Raw genomic sequence first — 24,458 nt, 5'->3', positions numbered from 1 at the left:
TTCTGTCTTCTGCATCTTGTTCTGTTACCCCCATCACCTGCATGTCCTCTATCACCACATCCATAAACCTTCTCTTGGGCCTTTCTCTTTTCCTCTTGCATGGCAGCTCTATCCTTAGCACCCTTCTCCCAATATACCCAGCATCTCTCCTCTGCACATGTCCAAACCAACGCAATCTCGCCTCTCTGACTTTGTCTCCCAATCATCCAAATTGAGCTGACCCTCTAATGTCCTCATTTCTAATCCTGTCCATCCTCTTCACACCCAATGTAAATCTTAGCATCTTCAACTCTGCCACCTCCAGCTCTGTCTCCTGCTTTCTTGGTCAGTGCCACCATCTCCATCCCATATAACAAAGCTGGTCACACTACCATCCTGTAGACCTTCCCTTTCACTCTTGCTGATACCCGTCTATCACAAATCACTCCTGACACTCTTCTCCACCCACTCCACCCTGCCTGCACTCTCTTCTTCACTTCTCTTCCACAATCCCCGCTACTCTGTACTGTTGATCCCAAGTATTTAAACTCATCCACTTTCGCCAACTCTACTCCTTGCATCCTCACCATTCCACTGACCCCCCTCTCATTTACACACATGTATTCTGTCGTTCCTACTGACCTTCATTCATCTCCTCTCATATCTCCACCTCTCTAGGGTCTCCTCAACCTGCTCACTACTATCACTACAGATCGCAATGTCATCAGCAAACATCACAGTCCACTGGGACTCCTGTCTAATCTCGTCTGTCAACCTGTCCATCACCATTGCAAATAAGAAAGGGCTCAGAGCCGATCCCTGATGTAATCCCACCTCCGTCACTCCTACCGCAGACCTCACCACTGTCACACTTCCCTCGTACATATCCTGTACAACTCTTACGTACTTCTCTGCCACTCCCGACTTCCTCATACAATACCACGGCTCCTCTCGAGCCCCCCTGTCATATGCTTTCTTCAGGTCCACAAAGATGCAATGCAACTCCTTCTGGCCTTCTTTAAACTTTTCCATCAACATCCTTAGAGCAAACATTGCATCTGTGGTGCTCTTTCTTGGCATGAAACCATCCTGCTGCTCACTAATCATCACTTCACATCTTCACTGAGCTTCCACTACTCTTTCCCATAACTTCATGCTGTGGCTCATCAGTTTTATCCCCCTGTAGTTACTACAGTCCTGCACATCCCCCTTATTCTTAAATATCAACACCAGTACATTTCATCTCCACTCCTCAGGCATCCTCTCACTTTCCAAGATTCCATATAACAATCTGGTTAAAAACTCCACTGCCATCTCTCCTAAACACCTCCATGCTTCCACAGGTATGTCATCTGGACCAACAGCTTTTCCTTTCTTCATCCTCTCCATAGCTGTCCTTACTTCCTCCTTGGTAATCTGTTGCACTTCCTGATTCACTATCTCCACATCATCCAACCTCTTCTCTCTTTCGTTCTATTCATTCATCAGCCTCTCAAAGTACTCTTTCCATCAGCTCAACACACTCTCCTCGCTTGTGAGTGCATTCCCATCTTTATTCTTTATTACTCTAATCTGCTGCACATCTTTCCCAGCTCGGTCCCTCTCTGTAGCCCACCGGTCCTTTTCTCCCTCCTTAGTGACCAACCTCTCATACAACTCATCATACACCTTTTCTTTAGCCTTCACCACCTCTCTCTTCACCTTGTGCCTTATCTCCTTGTACTCTTGTCTACTTTCTGCATCTCTCTGACTATCCCACTTCTTCTTTGCCATCTTCTTCCTCTGTATACTCTCCTGTATTTCCTCATTCCACCACCAGGTTTCCTTTTCCTTCTTCCTCTGTCCAGATGTCATGCCAAGCACCCTTCTTGCTGTCACCCTTACTACATCTGCTGTAGTTTCCCAGCTGTCTGGTAACTCTTTACTACCACCCAGTGCCTGTCTCACCTCCTCCTTGAACTCAACCTTTCAGTCTTCCTTTTTCAACTTCCACCATTTGATCCTTGGCTCTGCCCTCACTCTCTTCCTCTTCTTGATCTCTAACATCATCCTACAGACCACCATCTTATGCTGCTTAACTACACTTTCCCCTGCCACTACTTTGCAGTCTCCAATCTCCTTCAGCTTGACTCTTGACTTGGCATAGGATGTCATCTACCTGTGTGCATCTTCTTCCACTCTTGTACATCACCCTATGTTCCTCCCTCTTCTTAAAATATGTATTCACCACAGCCATGTCCATCCTTTTGACAAAATCCACTATCCTCTGATCTTCTTCATTCCTCTCCTTGACACCATACCTACCCATCACCTCCTTGTCTCCTCTGTTCCCTTCACCAACATGCCCATTGAAATCCGCTCCAATCACCACTTTCTGTCCCTTGGGTACACTGTTCATCACTTCATCCAACTCACTCCAAAAATCTTCTTTCTCATCCATTGCACACCCAACTTGTGGGGCATATGCACTAACAACATTCATCATCACACCTCCAATTTCCAGCTTCATAATCATCACTCTGCCTGACACTCTTTTCACTTCCAAAACACTCTTGACATGCTGTTCCTTCAGAATAACTCCTACCCCATTTCTCCTCCCATCCACACCATGATAGAACAATTTGAATCCACCTCTGATCCACCTGGCCTTACTCCCCTTCCATTGAGTTTCTTGCACACACAATATATCAACCTTCCTTCTCTCCATCATATTGACTAACTCTCTCCCCTTACCAGTCATACTGCCAACATTCAAAGTTCCTACCCTCAGTTCCACTTTCTTTACCTTCCTCCTCTCCTCCTGCTTCCGGACACGTCTCCCACCTCTTCTTCTCCTTCTTCTTCTTCGCCCAACAGTAGCCCAATTTCCTCCAGCACCCTGTTGACTAACAGTACTGGTGGCGGTCGTTGTTAACCCAGGGCTCGACCGATCCAGTATGGAAATTTGTATTGTTGTCTGCATATTGATTTGGCAAAGTTTTACACCGGATGCCTTTCCTGACGTAACCCTCCCCATTTATCCGGGCTTGGGATGAAGAAACACACTGGTTTGTGCATCCCCTGTGGCTGGGTTTACCCAGAATTCTGCAGGCTCCTTTTTCACAAACTGTAATCTGGCTGTCCTGTTTTTGTGTTCTCCATCTTGCAGTGTGTCCTCTGTGTTTCTGTTCATGGAGTCTTCTGCTGATAGTCATCTCTGACACACACACATCGGCCCCCTGAAGACTGTGTCTGGTCTGTCAGTCAGGCGTTGGGGGCTTTTTCTTGACCATAGCGAGGATTCTTCTGTCGTCAGCTATGGAGGTCTTCCTTGGCCTACCAAAACCTTTACAATTACTGAGCCCATCGGTGTGTTCTTTCTTCTTCATGATATTCCAGACAGTTGATTTCTGTTATCCTAAGGCTCTAATGGTTTTCTGCCCCATGATGGCTTCTTTAAATTTCATTGGCACAGCCCTTGTCCTCAGACACCAAAGGGTAGCAGCAGGCCAAGGTCTCTGATGAAGCCATGAAACCCACCTGAGGAATCATAAACACCTGTGACATCAATTGTCCCAAATGTTATGGTGCCCTGAAATGGGGGGGGGGGGAACCACGGTGTGACCGAAATGTCTGCAAATCCCCTTAAATGAAAGTCTACCATATGCACTTTAATCACAATGTCTGAATTGCTCGATTTTTAATTTTAAACTGTGGAGCACAGGGGGAAATTGAGAAGAAATGTGTGTCTTCATCCCAACCATTACGGAAGGCACTGTAAGTGAAACTTCATATTCAGTATTAAAAATGTTTAATATTTATTTTTTTAATATGCTTTAATTTTATTTTTAAATATGTTTAAATATTTTATTTTTACTACTTGATTACATTGTTTTCATTTGCCATCTAAAATAATTGAAGCAAAATAATATCCAGGTCCAAATTATGATAATCTTTTACTTTCTTGCGCTCAGCATTGCAAAAAACAAATAAACACAAACCCCTTGTCTGTCAATACAATGGCAGATAAACACACACACTCACACACACACGCACACACACCCTTGACTCCATGTTAGTGAGAAAGAAATAGATTTTTATCAAGCAACGGTATCAGGTCTTATTTGGTAAATCCCAGGACTGCTATACAATTCCTTTTGATATCCATTTCTTTAGTACTCTTGTTCAAGTAGCCTTGGGGCACAGCCTTTAGAGATCACAATGCTATTAATACAAACATGTCAAATCACACACTGCAGCTCAAAACAGAGGTGTCAAAATGTCATAGTGTCAAAGTGCTGAAACATAAGCTATCTTCTAATTTTGCTAAGTATCATACACGACTTGATTTAATTAAAACGAGGGGCTGTTTACTGCTGCTTAGAATTTCTGGCTATGGCTACTAAGTGGCACCCCAAGCAGCAAAGCAGTCAAAGGCAACGCGGTGCGGCAAAGAGGCTCACACCAGAGGCTCACACCAGCCTTACAGTAGGAATGGCAGGCACTCTTCTTAATGTCGTGCGTCAGACCGTATAGACACTGTGGACTGGAGAGGGCGCTCTCGAGCAGACAAACCAAATCACAATTAATGGAAAGTGGGCCAATGCAGACACTCCTGGCAACAGGGTACTGGACACTAAGTGACAAAAAAATAATGGTAATAGTAACTGATAATAATGGCTGACCCACCCACGTCAAACCTTGTAACTCTCCTCCTGGTCACTCCTTCCAAGTTTCTCCTTTTTCAGGTGTTGCTAACACTAATTCTCCTAACTCCAAGCTCAATGGTGTAATGGCTAGAAGATCCCTTAAACTCTGGGTAGGACCCACTTCAACAGTGGCCAGGAAAGCAGACTAGGGTATACAGCCAGAAGAGGTTGAGGTACCACCCTGGAAACTCCATTAAATAACAAGAACAAAAAAGACAGCCATGAAATGGTTCAAAACAAAAATGGGTCCTCTTAAAACAAGGCAACTAAGCATCAGGAGCTCTGTTCTTCTCGGGTGTCAATATCACATCTGACACCACCTTCCAGGAGTGGACGAGGCCATCTCTGGGCATCAAGGTGGATACGGCATCCACATTTGGAGCCTTTTCCTGGAAGTAGAGGAGAAACGAGAGGATAATGTTGGTGATAGCATCCCCTCTCGTCCCTGAGTGGAAGTGCTTACCTCACCAGAGCGAGGAAGGGGGTCTCCAGGTGCACATGTGTGGCAACAGATAGATAGATAGATAGATAGATAGATAGATAGATAGATAGATAGATAGATAGATAGATAGATAGATATGAAAGGCACTATATGATAGATAGATAGATAGATAGATAGATAGATAGATAGATAGATAGATAGATAGATATGAAAGGCACTATATGATAGATAGATAGATATGAAAGGCACTATATGATAGATAGATAGATAGATAGATAGATAGATAGATAGATAGATAGATAGATAGATAGATAGATAGATAGATAGATAGATAGATAGATAGATAGTGAAAGGTGCTATATTCGATCAATATATAGGGAGGGGATGTAGAAATCTCCAAAGCTCTAGAGGGCTGCTGATTTTTTAAGTTCCCTCCTGCCCAACAGAGTCGAGCTGCAGAAAGGACACCTTGAGGCCCTCAGCACTTTTGAGGTCTTCAGCTGGTTATTTGACTGCATTCATTTTAAAGACTCGCTGTAGCCCCACCACTAGAGATTGTTACAAGGCTGTGTATGCCATCTTTCAGAAATACGGACTTGTCAGAAGTGTCAGATCTGGACACTGACCATTAGATGTTTCTCCTCTTGCCCGCAATTCTAAAGCTTAAACAAATAACCAGAATTGATCCTGCCTGTGTTACTGGGTTGCCTTCCAATGGGCAGTGCAGCCGTCTTGAGACATACCTACTGGGAACCCTGGACATGAGCTCAAGCACTCAGAATGCAACTGTCTTACATAGTCAATCCAAAACAGAAGTCCCCTGACTTGAGTGATTAATTGGGCTGCATGCTGTGAAGACATCTTTTCTCAGCAACAGGCTCATTCAGCTACGCCAACAGCATTACCATGATGTCCACAAAGTATTAATTTCAGTCCCATGAGCGCTGCAAGACTGCCAGAGGAATGCATGTCTGTAAATGTCAGTCAAGTGCCACGTAAATTCAACAAAACCTTTGGCAGACGTTGTGAGTTCACACTTTTCTAGGTCATTTGTCACCTTCGAATATGACATTTTAACTCATCCTTTAACAGCAGTTCAAAAGTGACAATTCAAGCCTGAGGGGACTATTGTGCTGTAAGACCTTTAAACATCCATCACAACAAGGAAATTGCTGCTGGTTTCCTTTCTAATTAAGAACAACAGAAAATAATTGCATATACTAACTACATACTAGCTGTGTTACCCGGCTTCACCCAGGAAATTTTCTATGTCGATGAACCACAGTCATTGCGTCACTGGTTAATCGAATGTGTCTGAGGTACTATGCAGCTAACTAAATACTTTTCTGTATACAATATTTGTATTTTTTTTTAATCGGGGCTAATATTATTAGTTCACTTGAGCTGCTTACCCTTCAACATGCTAAATGCAGTCCTATGTGGTGCTGGTGTGAAAGAGATTGCAGGAGAAAAATCTCGACTCTCCCTTGGAATTAAATATAAAATTACTACCATCTCAGTATTCAGTGGTAGGGATATGGCCATCAAAGCAAGTTCTGGCACACTAAGTTCCTAATTTAAAAATGTAAATATATTCTGTTTGGTTCAACCCCCTACAAAGTATCCTATAATTTAACTAGTCATCACCCGAGACTTCGCCCGCGTATTAGTGAAACAGGACAGTGAGGAGGACCCGGCGCAGCTCTCAACTCCTGACGTCACACTGTCCCCTCTGCTCGGCCCGCAGCCTCTGTCTTGGATTAGTGCGAATAAAACGCTCCTGCAAGCGAACTATGATTCTTAGCGCAATGAGACAAGTCACAAAATCAACCGGAATGTTCAAGCAAATTATACGAAAAAAGATCTAAATTCATGAAGTAGTTCTCTCGTTCGCTAACTAAGCGCTGTTAACATTACGCCCTGAGGAAGACGCGTGAGTGAGGAGGGCCCCGTCCCCCTCCCCACAGCCTGATTAGTCTCTCTCAGATTTGCGCTAATAAATCGGTACCGCAAGCGAACTATGATTCTTAGTCCAATGAGAAAATCAGCGGAATGTTCAAGCAAATTATACAAAAAAACCCGATCTAAATCCGTGAAGTAGTTCTCTCGTGAAAAGCGGACAGACATACAAACGGGTCTGAAAAACTATAAGAAATTTCGCACTTGGACCACGAAATTTTTAAAACTGTTTCTTAGCGAGCATCAATGGGCCAAGGGTAACCCACATTCCAAATTTCAAGTCCCAAGTCCTCTTGGTTCGGGAGATTTCATGATGAGTGAGTCAGTGGTATTTGGCTTTTATATATATAGATTGCTTAAGAATGAATAAAAATCTTTAATATAAATAAGTAATCCCTAATAACATTAATTATTAATTAAAGCAATATATTAAAATTAATAATCCAAAAATATCCATCCATCCATTTTCCAACCCGCTGAATCCGAACACAGGGTCAGGGGGGTCTGCTGGAGCCAATCCCAGCCAACACAGGGCACAAGGCAGGAACCAATCCCGGGCAGGGTGCCAACCCACCACAGGACACACACAAACACACCCATACACCAAGCACACACTAGGGCCAATTTAGAATCGCCAATCCACCTAACCTGCATGTCTTTGGACTGTGGGAGGAAACCGGAGTACCTGGAGGAAACCCACGCAGACACGGGAAGAACATGAAAACTCCACACAGGGAGGACCCGGGAAGCGAACCCGGGTCCCCAGGTCACCCAACTGCGAAGCAGCAGTGCTACCCACTGCGCCACCGTGCCACCCTCCAAAAATATTAATCCATAAAATTTAGTATAAAGAGAAGACTTTGATAAACCTAATATCCATCCATCCATTATCAAATCCGCTATATCCTAAACTACAGGGTCACAGGAGTCTGCCGGAGACAATCCCAGCCAACACAGGTCGCAAGGCAGGAAGCAAACCCCGGGCAGGGTGCCAGCCCACCGCATGGCACGCACACACCAAGAACAATTTAGGATCACTAATGCACCTAACCAGGATGTCTTTGGACTGTGGGAGGAAACCCACGCAGACACGGGGAGAACATGCAAACTCCACGCAGGGAGGACCCGGGAAGCGAACCACAGGTCTCCATACTGCGAGGCAGCAGCGCTACCCACTGCGCCACCATGCCACCTAAACCTAACATCTCCTAAGAATTTAATAAATAGTGACCCCCCAGAAACTCTAACCTCATAAATAAATAAATAGTCCTTAAATAATTAAAAATTACTAGTAAAATGCAAATTTATCTTCCATTTAACCCCAATGGGAACCAGGTATTCAAGGGTATTATCCATTAGTGGGTTTGAATAAATGTCTATAAACAAAAAAACAAACATTTCTTACGTTTATTCACTCAAAAGCACCATCCTGCGCTTGTCGTGTCATATTCTCCGTTAGAGACAGAAAAAAATCACGCTTCAGTCTCTTCAATCATGCCTTGGCTCCATCACTTCATTTGCTTTTTTATTTCCGTTTCTTTGTCATGTTTGGTTACTGCTTTCTTTCTTTAATTTTCTGATGATTTTGTCTTTTCTTCTTTTTTTTCTAGTTTGCGAGTTGCTGGTCTAGTTTGTCGTATGGGTTCGAAGGGACTGTATGCAATGTTATTTTCTTTAAATAAAATTTTAAAAATCCTTGTTTTTTTAACTTAATGCTGATTGTCGATTGAAAATGCAAACTTTTTGACGGTATTCACATGGACAACAGTGTTGCCTTTTCCAAAGACGTAAGGCTATAACGGGGATAAAAAAGATGAGGTGTCATCCGTTTATCTCAGATTTATTGTGTCACATGTGACACCACCCTGAAATGATCAACCTTGCTGCTTAATATTTGTCCGTTTCTAGTTATGCTTGTTTCACCAAATGGACCCACCCCCGGAACCCCTTCCCTTTTGAGGACTCTCCTTTCCAGTCTTCAAATTGTGCTTGATTTATGAAGGGGGACACCCCCCCCTCCACATCCCTCCACCCCCCAAGTGTTGTCTTTGGGGCATCAAGGAACTTGAAAAGGTAAAATTGGGTCCCAAGTTCGCAAACGTTGAGACTCTCTGCTGTAAGTTAAACGCTTTAATCTAGCGAGACCTTTCATTTGTTATCCCAAAATGGTTCAGGAAAAAAAAATTGCAGCAGTTGCCACAGTTGATGACCTGGCACTTTTATACATGCTGTTATTCAACCTCTGTGAACACTGATGAAAACATCCGGAGCAACGCATTGACTGATGGGATTTGTAGTCCTCCCTTTGTCATTTGCACAAGGTTGCAGATAAGATGAAGGAGATGGTGGAGATAATATATATTAAATACGTTTCTTACAGGATCAATTGATGTAAATGTTGCAGAAATGAATTTATATTGGGTCCATGACAAATGGGAATGCAGGACCTTACTGGGAGGCAGTTGTGTAAACCTTATGTCACATTGTCCTCACAGCTGGTCCCCCCATGAAGTGGGTTCCTGCAACATGGTGCATCTTCTTCTTTTTGTTCATCTTTTCCCACTTCAATGCAGGATCGATGTGCTTGATCAGCCCTCTCCAAACAGCTCGGTCCTGCATCTCCTCACCAGTCAGACCCTTTCCCTTCTTCTTTATCCATCTTCCCTTGTCCTTCCATTCCCATCACTCTTTTCCCCATACATTCATCATCTCTCCTCATCACATGTCCATACCACTTCAACCTATTTTCCTGTCCTTTCTCAGATATCTCGCCCACTTCTGTTGGACCTCTCATTTCTTATTCTGTCCTGTTTTGTAACGCCACACACCCATCTCAACATTTTAATTTTTGCCACATCCAATGTCTTCTTCTGTGCTACCTATACTGACCACATCTCAGCTTCATACATTAGTGCTGGTCTCCAAAACCTGACCTTGAACCTTCACCTTAATTCTTCGATCACACAACACTCCTGATACCTTCTTCCAGTTGTTCCATCCACACTGCACTTTATGGGTTATCTCCACATCTAATTCTCCATCTTGGACTACCACTGATCCTAGATATTTAAACTTCTCCACTCTTTCCAATAGCTCTCCCTGCTGGATAACTTCTGAATTCTGATCTCCATTAAACCTCCCACATTCTGTCTTCTTCTTCCTACTTATCTTCAGTCTTCCAAAGCCCTCCTTCCAACTCCCTCTCCACTTCCTCCTTTCTGATGCTCCACACCTCAATGTCATCAGCTAAAAGTCTGCCCCAGCTAGATTGCTCTTTTATCCCATGAGTCAACACTTCCATAACCAGATCAAAGAGGTAAGGAGTTCAAGAAGGTCCTTGGTGCAGACCTCCTCTAACTGAGATCTTGTCTGTTACCCCAACGCTGTTTTTAACCTGAGTTCTCACTCCCTGGAGAAGTATCCTGGACAATCCTCACTTTTCTGGTCCTTCCTCCAACATGGTATACAAATTTGGTGTACATGGAACACAGCTCTTATATTGTGTTGGGTCTCCATAAGTTTATGTTGTTCTGGTCCAGCCTGTGAACTGATGGTCTCTTTCCACATTGTGGTTTAATGATCCCATGGGAACATAAATAAAGCTACCAGAAAAATATTTGTCAGATGGTTTGTCTTGGGCTGTGGTGGGTTGGCACCCTGCCCGGGATTGGTTCCTGCCTTGTGCCCTGTGTTGGGTGGGATTGGCTCCAGCAGACCCCCGTGACCCTGTGTTCGGATTCAGCGGGTTGGAACATGGATGGATGGATGTGTCTTGGGGTCTAGAGATGCTGTCTTGATATGGTGCCCCTAAGAAGAGCATTATCACAGTAAGTTGTAACAAGCTGGCATAGCCAAGGCGCTTGCCAGCTTGGGTGGCAGAATTAATTTCACACATTTCTTAGGCTCCACCTTGTGGAGGCCATAAGGCTTGAGAGCACACTTCACTGTCACCCGACATCAGTACTGGAAGAGTGACACAATAATTTGATAAAATAAGCATTGTGTGTGTGTGACGCCAGCCGGAAAGGCAATGTTACCTGATGCAATGTGCCACATCTTCCAGCTTCTTAAACAGGAATGTGCTCGGGGGCCCACGGTGTCAAAGTGCATCTGCTGTTTCAGCGTGCCACGCAACGCCGCTCTGACATCTGAAACTGGCCAGATATGCAGCAGTTTACACTTCAAATATTTTTTGTAGTCGAGCCCCGCAAGAGCAAAATGTCCATCAAGCCACCGGGGACCTCAGAGCCTTTACCTGCCTCCTGTAATTAACCAGGAAATGATTTTAAAGTGGTGTGCGTGCTTTCAAGCGGCCGTCCACCCCGTGGGCCAAGAAGAAAATTACTTTGTGTGCGAGTGCCCCTTTGAGCTCAGCGTGGAGGGAGAGAACTCAGCTGTTGTGACAAGGGTCTGTCATCTCAAGGAGCGGCAAAATGAGACCGTTTCATTTTGACGTTTCTTTGTAAACATGGATTTGCCAAAACTACATTCTGAAGTTTCTCCAAGGGAAAGCCTGTTGTCTTTGTAAAGCAAGCTGCTTGAACATTTTAATGTGACAAAGACAAATAAATAAATAACTACACCTTTCCACAAAGATATGAAACAGTGGGTTCTTGTTATGTTGCTCTCATCACACGACTACATGTCAGATTGTGAAATGTAAAGGATATCAATCAGCGCTTAGAGTCCAACACACAACAAAACAACAACAATGCAAGGAGGCAAAAACATTACAGTGCACATATATTAGACATTGTAACCACCAGGGGGCTCCACTGGACCTCAAATCTCATACACAGTAATGACCAACGTAATTCTGGGACAGAATAAAAGATATTTATTCATCCAAGGCACCCTTATAATAATCACCTGTGCAATGATCAACCAAGCTACACAATACAAAGCAAATTCTTCCTCCTTCCATCCTCCAAGACTGTTGCCCGCTGCCTCCCGACTCTGACTCGATCTAAATGTGGAAGTCCACCAGCTTCCAGCTTCCTGTCTCAGTCCTCTGAAGCACTTCCAGGTTGTACACAACTCAGGGCAGTCCTCTCTCAGCAGGTTCCCAAAGACCCCGAGAGTGTGCTGCGTCTCTGGACTCCAACTCCCATGGCACACTTTGGGTGTTCTAAAGAGGATCCAGCCCTGAGGAACACTGCCACCTGTTGTGTGGGGGAATAAGCTGCTCCCGGTGGGATCCTTCTATTATGGTACCCTGGCTGGGTATGAATTCTTGGTTTATACCGGCCAGGATGCCTACTCTTCCTTCATGGCATCTACACTGGTGACAACTAGTTTGGGGGTTAGAGAGGTTGCTCTTTGTTTAAAATTTTGGAAAGATCTGGAAGTTCAGAATCAATTGCTCAAGATTATAAATCTTTTTTCATCCCAATGGATCAAATCTCTTCCTTTCTTCTACAGAACAGACTGTTTGATGTTAATCAGACAGGCTTCAAGAGGTGCCATTCCACCAAAATGGTTCTACTTCCCATTGTTGACATCTTACGGCTGGCTAGAGCTGTCCTCATCTTTTTAGATCTTTCCTTTGCAATTGACATGGTCAACCACCAGATGCTCCTTACCACTCTCACTGGGACTGCACTCAGGGGGTCTGAATCCATCCACTTGGGCAGATCCTACCTTGTGTCCTAGTGAGGAGAGATGTCAAGAGTGCATCAGGCAGACTCAAGAGGTGCCCAAAGGACCAGTGTGGGTGTCTTAAAGTGGTCCAGCCATGAGGAGCACTGCCACCTGTCATGTTGGGGTATGATCTGCTCCCGTTGGGCTCTTTCGCCAGCTCCATCAATTATGGCCTCCTGGAAGCTCATGATTCCTTCCTTTGTCCTTCTTGGCACCTACAAGATTTAAAAGTTAAATACTCTACAGCATCTGTTGTGTTGAAGCCATTCCTGTGTAGCTTGGGCTTGTTTTCTTACAGGTCGTTCCCCAAGGTGCATCAGCTTTGCACTCATTTTACCCTCACAAGCCTTGCGGCACCTGCCAAAGAGAAGCATCTCCATAGACTGATGTTGCCACCACCATACTTCACTGTCAGCATGGTATGACAGATAGGGGGCACTGTCGACCCCTTGAACCCTCAGACAACACGTTAAAACACCAGGTAAAAGTCCTATAATTAAATTTATTATAACAATACTGTGCACAAAGCATCTCCACTCCACAATACTTAATAAATCAATAATCACAATTACACTTATAAATCCTCTACACCTAGCAGCTCCATTCCACTCCCTCCCAACTCGGCTCAGTCTGCTGGGGTTTCCCATCATTCTTTTATAGTCCCTGACCTGGAAGTGCTTCTGTCCCTCAGTCCATGTGATTTCATAGCACTTCCGGGTCAGATGAAAAACTTCTTCTTTTCTTCAGCCCGGAAGTACTTTGTTTCTCCATTTCCTGTGACTAGGGAGTACTTCCGGGCTATATGGAAAATATAAATTCTTGTTCCTCCCTGCAGCGTCCCCTGGCGGCTCCCACTGCATCCAGCAGGGCGGTGAAGAAAAACTCCAATGTCCATGATGCCCTGCTGGAATTCGGGGTCCCTCCATGTTGCAAGGAGAGCTCCATCTAGCAATGTGGGGGTATTGGCCGGGATAAACTGCCGGCCATATATCACAATGGTTTGCTTTTAATAACATGTAGTGTTTAAGCATGATGTTTAGTCTGATGGCCAAATTGATCCAATTACCATCTTTCAACTGACTTCAGAGTCTCCCATGTGCCTTCTGCGGAGATGGGCCTACTTTTCTCTCTGTACACCACCTCGCCAGGCTCCATCATCCAATCCCATGGGTTCTCTTATCAGTGCTATGCTGGTGACACACAGCTGTACCTGTCATTGCTAGTGTCAGCTTGAGTCTCTGCTTGTCTTACTGATACCTCAACCTGAATGAAAGACCACTATCTACAACTCAGCCTTGCAAAAACCAAGCTTCTTATGATCCCAGCTAGCCACTCTGTTCAACTCCTCATCTCTGTACAACATGGCTCACTGTTGTTAACACCTGCCAGGTCAGTACACAGCCTTGGGGTGGTGACTGATAAGCAGCTATCTTCTTCTGTCCACGTTTCTACTATGTGTCGTTCATGCAGGTTCACGCTGTACAACATCAGCAAGGTCAGACCTAATCTGATGAGAATATGCAGCACGATGTCTGGTCCGGGTTTTGGTCTTGTCACATCTGGACTACTGCAACTCACTTCTGTCAGGAGTACCTACAGGTGCTATCAAGCTGCAGCAGATGGTCCAGGATGCAACGCCCCATCTTGTAATTATAACCAGCCGAGATGGGCACATGTCACTCCTCTCTTCAGGTCTCAACTTTAGCAACACGCATTAAGTTCAAATCCCTGGTGCTTGCCTACAGAGTAGTCAGTGGGTCCTGAGTATATGGAGACACGTGTGAGGTCCTTTACTCCTTCTCGCCCACTCAGGTCTGCGAGAGAACAGCATCTGGTGATGCCATTTTTACGTATCATCAAGTCTCAATCCCAACTATTTTCCTGTTTAGTTCCTAGTTGGTGGAACAAGCTGGCCACCTCCATCCAAACCGATAACTCCTTCCATGTATTTAAGAAGCAGTTGAAAGCTCATCTTCTTCTTCTTCTTCTTCTTTCGGCTGCTCCTGTTAGGGGTTGCCACAGTGGATCATCTTTTTCCATATCTTTCTGTCCTCTGCTTCTCACTCAGTCACACCCATTCCTTCATGTTCTTTCTCACCACATCCATAAACCTTCTCTTAGGCCTTCCTCTTCTCCTCTTACCTGCCAGCTCTATCCTTAGTACCCTTCTCTCATTATACTCAGCATCTCTCCTCTGCATATGTCCAAACCGACGCAATCTCGCCTCTCTGACTTTGTCTCCCAACCATCCAACTACTTCAAAGCTCATCTGTTCTGTGAATATCTGTCTAACTGATTGAAAAAAAAATTGCTCTGTAATATTTTATATTGTCTGTGAATTTGTTGTTTAAGATTAATCGTGTCGCAAAATTAACCAGAATGTTCAAGCAAATTCTAGAAAAGAGCCTGGTCTAAATCCATTAAGTAGTTCTCTCGTTTGCTACGTGAATGTAAGATACTCCACAAGGCCGACACGTGAGAGAGGAGGGCCCACCCCCCTTGCCTCGGCCCGTCTCTCAGATTTGTGGAAATAAATTGGTACTGCAACGAAATATGATACATAGTGCGATGAGAGTCACAAAATCAGCCAGAATGTTCTATTCTAGAAAAAAGTCTGATCTAAATCCAATAAGTAGTTCTCTTGTTCGCTAGCTAAACGGATGTAAGATACGCCCCGAGGCAGGCGCATGAGTGAGAAATGTTCTGGAATGTTCAAGCAAATTATAGAAAATCTAAATCCATGAAGTAGTTCTCTCGTGAAAAGGAGACAGACAGACAAACAGATAGACAGACGGATTTTATATACAGTATATAGATATTCACATTTAGTCAGAGTCGGTACATTTTAACCGACTCCAATAACCTAATAATTGGTTCCGACTCCGACTCCACGGCCCTGCTGATTATCATGTACCTTAAAATCGTAGAGTCCCCGGTTTCAAAAGTGACATCTGTCAAGACACCCTTGCATTCCTATATACCATAAGTTTGGAATTATTTGACCAAAACCAGCAATTAGAGTGGTGTGTTTTGCCAGGGATACAGAGCATTTTAAATTGGCCTGATATTTCAGGTCCCCTTGAGTCTCGTGTTAAAAAAAAAAGAAATGTATCAGTTCTTACGTGTTACACGCTTTGAATTTTTATCTCATTTTTTGAGGAAAAAAATGTGAAACCCTGTAGTCCCAGCGGTTACAAAACCGAGGTCTGTAATGCAGCGCCAGACCAGTGAACCATTCACCCCCTGCCACAGTTATCTTATCTAATGCCTGGCCGTCAAAGGTCAGTTGCTGATAACAGCACTGCTTCAGCTTCAGATCTGCTTGCCTGCTGTGTGAATCTGAGCTCTTCCCTACTTATAAAGTGTCAAAAAGACTTGGAGTTATGGAATTCAAGTCATTTAGTAACAAACTAGTGCTATATGAACTTTTCATATTTAATGACCTGATGCTGCTTCTGTCTGAAGGTGGACTTTTAAAGCTAATATTGATAACCACCTCTTAGGACCCAAAACTGTATTGAGATGGAGAAGAAACAAAGAGCTGTGCTCACCCTCAAACCGCCATCAAGCAATACGGGGAGATGAGGCATTTTGGATGTCAAAACTGCTGGGAATCACGGCATCTCAAATATTATTGGGATCATTTGTGCCACAGCTTGAGTCATTTCTAGCCTGATGTGTACACAGTGTAAGAGTTGAATTTGAACCCTGGTCCAATGTGCACCTGGCATGTGTCTGAGTCTCATATCCTTCTGATCTTATGCTTAAAAGCTGATGCTGTTATTTTATTATTCACTATGATAAATGTGCGGCACAGGGGTGCAGTGGTAGCGCTGCTGCCTCGCAGTAAGGAGACCTGGGGACCTGGGTTCGCTTCCCGTGTCCTCCCTGCATGGAGTTTGCATGTTCTTCTCGTGTCTGCGTGGGTTTCCTCCCACTGTCCAAAGACATGCAGGTTAGGTGCATTGGCCATCCTAAATTGTCTCTGGTGTGTGTGGGCTGGCACCCTGCCCTGGATTTGCTCCTGCCTTGTGTCCTGTGTTGACTGGGATTGGCTCCAGCAGACCCCTGTGTTAGGATATAGCTGAATGGATGATAAATGTATTTCTTGTTATTTTATATAACGCCTTAAGAGAAAAATGCCCCCTCTTATTTCTGCTGTAGTTCACTCTTCTCTCACTACTGGTACGGTTCCTTCTTCTTTTAAAACTGCTGTTCTAACCCCTATACTGAACAAACCTGGTGCCGATCCTACTAACTTCAATAATTGTCACCCTATTTCTAATTTGCCCTTCATCTCCAAAATTCTTGAAAAAATAGTTGCTATCCAACTTCACTGCCACTTATCTCATAATAATTTATATGAAAAGTTCCAGTTTGGTTTTCGCCCCCTCCATAATACAGAAACGGCACTTGTTAAAATTACTAATGACCTTCTTATGGCTGCTGACTCCAGTTTAATTACTGTTCTCATCCTCCTTGATCTGAGTGCGGCCTTTGATACTATTTGTCATACCACTCTCCTTAATAGATTATCTTTGATTGGAATTAGGGTTAGGGTGAGGGTTAGTTGGTGAAGAAAGATTCACGGATCTTGACTTTGCTGACGATGCTGTGATCTTCGCAGAGTCAATGGAGGCTCTGATCAGGGCACTCGAGAGACTGAGCGAGAAGTCTGAGTGTCTGGGCTTGTGAGTGTTCTGGATAAAAACCAACATCCAGGCCTTTAATGTCCTCTCAGGCACGGCCATCAGCAGTGTGTCTGTCTGCCGAGAGAGTGTCGACCTCGTCGAGAGGTTTACTTACCTCGGCAGTGACATTCATGTCTCTGGTGACTCTTCCTATGAAGTCAGTAGACGGATTGGGAGAACATGTGGGGGTCATGAGGTCGCTGGAAAAGGGGTGTGAGGTGCTCCTGATATCTCAGCAAAAGGATGAAGGTCCAAGTCTTTAGAGTCCTGGTGCTTCCTGTCTTGCTATATGGTTACGAGACATGGACACTATCCAGTGACCTGAGACGAAGACTGGACTCCTTTGGTACTGTGTCTCTTCAGAGGGTCCTTAGGTACCGTGGGTTTGACTTTGTGTTGCTCATGGAGTCCCGAATGAGGCACATTACCTGCATCGTGAGGGAGTGTCAGTTGCGGCACTACAGCCATGTGGCGCATTTCCCCGATGGTGAATAGGCTCACGGGACCCTCATTGCTGAGGACACGAGTGGCTGGACCAGGCCAAGGGGTCGCCCACGTATCACCTGGCTGCGGCAGACACAGGGTCATTTCTGGAGGGTGGGACTGGACCACTTGTCTGCCTGGGGGGTTGCCAACTGGAATCCCAAGTTGTTTTGCCGTGTAGTGGGTGCAGCAACACACTGTACCAGTGCATGCTCCCCAACTTGACTTGACTTGGAATTACCCAGACTCCACTTGATTGGTTCAGATCCTACCTCTCAGGCCACACTCAGTTCATTCAGCTTAAAACTTTCACATTCGAGCCCACCACTGTTACTTCAGGTGTGCCCCAGGGCTCTGTCCTGGGGCCTCTTCTTTTTATTATTTACCTTCTTCCCCTTGGCAGTATGTTTCGTAAATATAACATTAATTTTCACTGTTATGCTGATGACACCCAGCTCTACCTTGCTAGTAAACCCATCTCTACTCTTCCACCATCTTCGCTTATTGACTGCATTGCTGAACTTAAATCCTGTCTTTCTTCAAATTTTCTTAAATTAAACAATGACAAAGCTGAGGTTCTCCTCATTGGTACAAGATCATCATTATCCAAAGCCGATAATCTTTCACTTGCTATTGATAACTCTGTTGTTTCCCCATCACCTCAGGTCAAGGGTCTGGGTGTCATCCTTGGCAGTCCTCTATCTCTCTAATCTCACATTAATAACATCACCCAGTCTGCTTACTTCCACCTACGTAATATTAATCACATCCGCCCCTCCCTCACTCCCCATACCACTGCCATTCTTGTTCACAGTCTTGTCACTTCTGGTCTGGACTATTGCAGTTCACTCCTCTTTGGTCTCTCTAATAAATCTCTCCATAAGCTTCAGCTAGTCCAGAATTCTGCTGCACACATCATTACTCGAACCCTGTCTAGTCATCATTACTTACTCCGGTCTTGCAGCAGCTTCATTGGCTCCCAATTAAGTTTCAAATTGATTTTAAAATTCTGCTGTTAACATTTAAGGCCATTCATAACCTCGCCCCTCCATATCTGTCCAACCTTCTTCATGTTGCCATTCCCTTCCATAACCTTAGATCCTCTTTCTCCATCCATCTGACCGTACCTCTCACCCGTCTCACCACCACTGGGAGCAGAGCATTCAGCCATTCAGGAACTCACTACCTACTGAGCTTAGAAATATCAAATCATTTTCTACCTTCAAATGTAAACTTAAAAACCATCTGTTTAAAATGGCTTTTTCTCTATGATTACAGTGGCTTTGTTTGGTTTAAATTTTTATGTTTTCTGTATTTTCTGATGTTTTAAGTTTTGTTTATAATGTGTTTTTTTTATTTATTGTTTGTTCGGTGTCCTTGAGTGCTTAGGAAGGTGCCTTGTATAAATAAAAAGTATTATTATTATTATTGTTATTAATATTATTATTAAATTTATGGCATAACCATTCTTGTATAGTACTAAGTTTCCTGTTTTTTGTACCCAGCTGGATTATAATAAACTAGCCAACCCGCGGCGTAGCATACGCCGCATAATTATGTATTGATGGGTGAACACTCCCTGAAGGACACAGTTGTCCAAATGGGGTTGGTTTTGAAGATACGACTGTAGGTGAATGAAAAGATGGAACTCTGGAGAGGGCAACATACAATACAGCGTTTTACATGCTGCATACAGCGATTCACATCGAAGCATAGACACTGCTAAGACCATAGGATACCCCTCGCAAACTGTTCTACACGCTGCATACAGCGATTCACATCCGCGACAAACAAATTGTTTTACACGCTGCATACAGCGATTCACATCGAAGCATAGACACTGCTAAGACCATAGGATACCCCTCGCAAACTATTTTACACACTGCATACAGCGATTCACATCGAAGCATAGACACTGCTAAGACCATAGGATACCCCTCGCAAACTGTTTTACACGCTGCATACAGCGATTCACATCGAAGCATAGACACTGCTAAGACCATAGAATACCCCTCGCAAACTGTTCTACACGCTGCATACAGCGATTCACATCCGCGACAAACAAATTGTTTTACACGCTGCATACAGCGATTCACATCGAAGCATAGACACTGCTAAGACCATAGGATACCCCTCGCAAACTATTTTACACACTGCATACAGCGATTCACATCGAAGCATAGACACTGCTAAGACCATAGGATACCCCTCGCAAACTATTTTACACACTGCATACAGCGATTCACATCGAAGCATAGACACTGCTAAGACCATAGGATACCCCTCGCAAACTGTTTTACACGCTGCATACAGCGATTCACATCGAAGCATAGACACTGCTAAGACCATAGGATACCCCTCGCAAACTATTTTACACACTGCATACAGCGATTCACATCTGCGACAAATAAATTGTTTTACACTCTGTATACAGCGATTCACATCGAAGCATAGACACTGCTAAGACCATAGGATACCCCTCGCAAACTGTTTTACACGCTGCATACAACGATTCACATCCGCGACAAACTAATTGTTTTACATGCTGCATACAGCGATTCACATCGAAGCATAGACACTGCTAAGACCATAGGATACCCCTCGCAAACTGTTCTACACGCTGCATACAGCGATTCACATCCGCGACAAACAAATTGTTTTACACGCTGCATACAGCGATTCACATCAAAGCATAGACACTGCTAAGACCATAGGATACCCCTTGCAAACTGTTTTACACGCTGCATACAGTGATTCACATCCGCGACAAACAAATTGTCTTACACGTTGCATACAGCGATTCACATCGAAGCATAGACACTGCTAAGACCATAGAATACCCCTCGCAAACTGTTCTACACGCAGCATACAGCGATTCACACTTGCGACAAATATGATTCTTCTTAGATGGTGCTGTCGCGTCCACCCTCGCTCTCGAAGCATACTCACCGCCTGGTCATGTGCCCGCTCGCGAAGAGCAACTAACAGAGACCCGCCCACCAACTGTAAGACCATGGGATACCCCTCGCAAACTGTTCTACACGCCGCATACAGCGATTCACATCCGCGATAAACATGCTTCTTCAGAGGTGCATGTGGAGTGTAGCAGAGACGAACGCGAATGACGCCCTGCTGTGTGAGTTGCTGCGTCCGAGTTGGTGGGCGTGGCTCTGCGAGTTGTCGTCGTATCCAATGGTCTTAGAGTTGGTGGGCGTGGCTCCGTCCTGCGTGCTTCCATGCGTGTCTTGCTTGCGCTGGCGGCAGCTTAGTGAATTATATATATAGATTTAGGTCATTGTTCTTTTCTTTTAAACCGTGAGAAACAGGGTATACATGGAGAAACTCACACATCTCCTTTTATAAGAATAAAAATAATACTGTAAGAACGCTACGGGTCCCTGTTGCCCTGTGAACCCAACAGACAGATACGCAGACACAGAGTAAAAGCACAAAGAAGATCTTTTACTTATTTTTTCTTCTTCAGAGTGCCCTTTAAGCACTACAGCCACCATACACAAACAAAGAAACAATAAATTAATACAATTCTCTCCTCCACACCTCCCAGCAAGTCCTGTCTTCTACCTCCCAACTCTGGCTCGCTGGCTGGGTCTCTACCAACAGTCCTTTAAATAGTCCTTGACCTGGAAGTGCTTCTACTCTTCCATCCATGTGACTTGCCAGCACTTCCGGGTCAGATGAAGAATCCCAACTCTTTAAATCAGCCCGGAGGTACTGTGGGGCTTCCATCCTCATGACTTCTAAGCGCTTTCGGGCTGCAAGGGAAGCAGGTCCTTTCACAGCTCCCCCTGGCGGCACCCAACAGGGCTGAGAAACCGGACTCCAAGTCCCAGGATGCCCTGCGGGAATCCGGGGCACCGTTACACTCCAGGGGAGCTGCCATCTAACGTTTTGGGGGAGGCAGAGTCCTGAAAAAGCTGCCTTCTCCCATCCTTCCATCACAGGGGCGTCCCGGCCGTCTGCCACAATACATTTAAAATGTCATGTACATCCTAAACAAACAGGACTATCAATCAAATTGTGGTCATTTAAGGTTTCAACATCTGCCATGTCCCACTAGCAACTCGGTGTAACCAATCATGTTAAAAGTTTTCTGATTATGTAATGAATTCCTTTTTTTTTTGAGTAGTGACCTAATCAATGGATTGTATAAATAGAGCGCAGAGGACACCTTTTATCTTTGCAAAAAAAGCACTGACATGAAAAGTTTTTTTGCCTCTTGCGAGATTTAGATAAAGAATAATGATTGACACTTTGATTTGACGCCTGTGTTTTATTGCTTAGATTGGGGCATTTCAGTCGGGGTGTCTGTATTCATAATTTTCTTCCACAAGAGCGAAGCAGAAATGGAGACAGGACTATTCCTGGTGGTGCTCCAGTGTTTCTCACACAGTTCTTGAGCCTCACAAACTGTGGTCTGCCGGACAGACAGTCTCTCATCTGGGACCCCACAGGCTCACCCACCTGCATACTCCTGAGCTCGTCTCTGTGGATAATAAAGCAGATTTGCTTCTTCATGTAGTTGTGAGTGTGCCCACCACCTACAACACATCTCGCAGTCTCCGTTAGTATGAAACGAAAGAGAGAACAGTTTCTTGTAAGAACCCTGCATCAATGAAATATTTTGTATTGAGAGCTGTGGAATTTTATGCATTCAGAAAGAAAAAAAATACGCCATGTCCCCTCAGGGGCTCCATACAATTACATTTTTCATAAATAAAAAAAATATATATATGTATAAAATAAGTATATTTTTTGACATTCAAATACTCCTCATTGACAGAAACCAAATAAATTAACGAACTGCCATTAGCATTTCCTTAATCAGCACTGATGTGACCAGAGTTACAAGCTGCAGGTCTTTGATCTCCCGCTAACCCTTTGATCCTTCCTTAAAAGTGAAAAATGAATTTTCTGAGTGGAATTCAAGCACTGGTATTCATCAGAGCTCACAAATGTATTCACAATTTTCAAAAATATTCGTGGACTATCTTACAGACAGACCTCAGTATGTGCATCTTGGGAACTGCAGGTCTGACATTGTGGTCAGCAACACAGGACTGTACTTTCTCCGGTCCTGTTCAGCCTATATACATCGGACTTCTAATACAACTCAGAGTCCTGCCACATGCAAATGTTCGCTGACGACACTGCTATCGTGGGTTGCATCAGGAGTGGGCAGGAGGAGGAGTATAGGAACCTAATCAAGGACTTTGTTAAATGGTGTGACTCAAACCACCTACACCTGAACACCAGCAAAACCAAGGAGCTGGTGGTGGATTTTAGGAGGTCCAGGCCCCTCACGGACCCCGTGATCGTCAGAGGTGACTGTGTACAGATGGTGCAGACCTATAAATACCTGGGAGTGCAGCTGGATGATAAATTAGACTGGACTGCCAATACTGATGCTCTGTGTAAGAAAGTACAGAGCCGACTATACTTCATTAGAAGGCTGGCGTCCTTCAACATCTGCAATAAGATGCTGCAGATGTTCTATCAGATTGTTGTGGCGAGCGCCCTCTTCTACGCGGTGGTGTGCTGGGGAAGCAGCATAAAGAAGCGGGACGCCTCATGCCTGGACAAACTGGTGAGGAAGGCAGGCTCTATTGTAGGCATGGAGCTGGACAGTTTGACATCCGTGGCAGAGCGACGGGCGCTGAGCAGTCTCCTGTCAATCATGGAGAATCCACTGCATCCACTGAACAGGATCATCTCCAGACAGAGGAGCAGCTTCAGCGACAGACTGCTGTCACCGTCCTGCTCCACTGACAGACTGAGGAGATCGTTCCCCCTCACACTATGCGACTCTTTAATTCCACCTGGGAGGGTAAACATTAAAATTATACAAATCTGTCTGTATATCTGCATTGTTATCACTCTTTAATTTAATAATTTAATATTGTTCTTTATCAGTATGCTGCTGCTGGAGTATGTGAATTTCCCCTTGGGATTAATAAAGTATCTATCTATCTAAAAGACTTTCATTAAATCAAAAGTAAAACATTTACAAATATCTTTGTTTGTTTTCATCATTATTTTCATCAAGGGTGCAGTTAGGCAGAAGGAGTTAATATTTTTGCTCACCCAATGTCCTGTACATTAGTAGTTATCATCTTAGCTGGGACCCCTCAGATTTTATTGCAATTGATCTCTTAATCCAGGGCTCTTTAGGGTCTCTTAATGAATGGGTTATTTATTAGACGACTTGCAGGCCAATTTGCTGAATCAAATGGAACGTTAAAAATGTTCAGATTTGAATCCAGAATTTCACTTCAAATTACAAGGGTCTAACTCTAATATAGGGAGATGAGCATAAATAAAACTTCCCTCTGAGCAGCACCCTTTGCCCTGAGGTCTAACGGAAAGGAATGTGCAGTAAAAATAAAAGAAAAATTAAAAAAATAAAAAAGCAGAAACAGAATGGACACGGTGGGAAGAAGGATCAGCTTGTTAAAGTTCACACCGCAGGTTAAGTTTGAATTTACAGATTTAGTGAAGAATGAGGGCAACAAGAAGTCCACTTTGGCCATCAGTTTGTTGTAAAAGTTCCAGTAGAAG

This window comes from Erpetoichthys calabaricus, chromosome 17 (assembly GCF_900747795.2).
Source record: "Erpetoichthys calabaricus chromosome 17, fErpCal1.3, whole genome shotgun sequence".
In the NCBI taxonomy this organism is placed as follows: Eukaryota; Metazoa; Chordata; class Cladistia; order Polypteriformes; family Polypteridae; genus Erpetoichthys; species Erpetoichthys calabaricus.
This window is presented reverse-complemented; position numbering follows the sequence as displayed.